Source organism: Odontomachus brunneus, unplaced genomic scaffold (assembly GCF_010583005.1).
Source record: "Odontomachus brunneus isolate Ranch 3 - 2012 unplaced genomic scaffold, Obru_v1 Obru_scaffold_003, whole genome shotgun sequence".
Taxonomy (NCBI): Eukaryota; Metazoa; Arthropoda; class Insecta; order Hymenoptera; family Formicidae; genus Odontomachus; species Odontomachus brunneus.
Window position 1 is genome coordinate 500 of NW_022639453.1, and position 226 is coordinate 725.

Consider the following 226-nt stretch of genomic DNA (forward strand, 5'->3'; position numbering starts at 1 on the left):
GAACGATTAATAGAAATTGAAAAATCAGAACTATAAATCAGACACTTACATCCGTCTAAGAATATCAAGCCTTATACATACACATATATAACGTCTCTCAGAGATCGAATCTGTCTCGCTTTGATCAAACAATATGTTTAAAGAGAGAGTATGAGATAACAACATAAAAAAAAAAAAATATATATATATATATATATATATATATATATATATATATATATATATA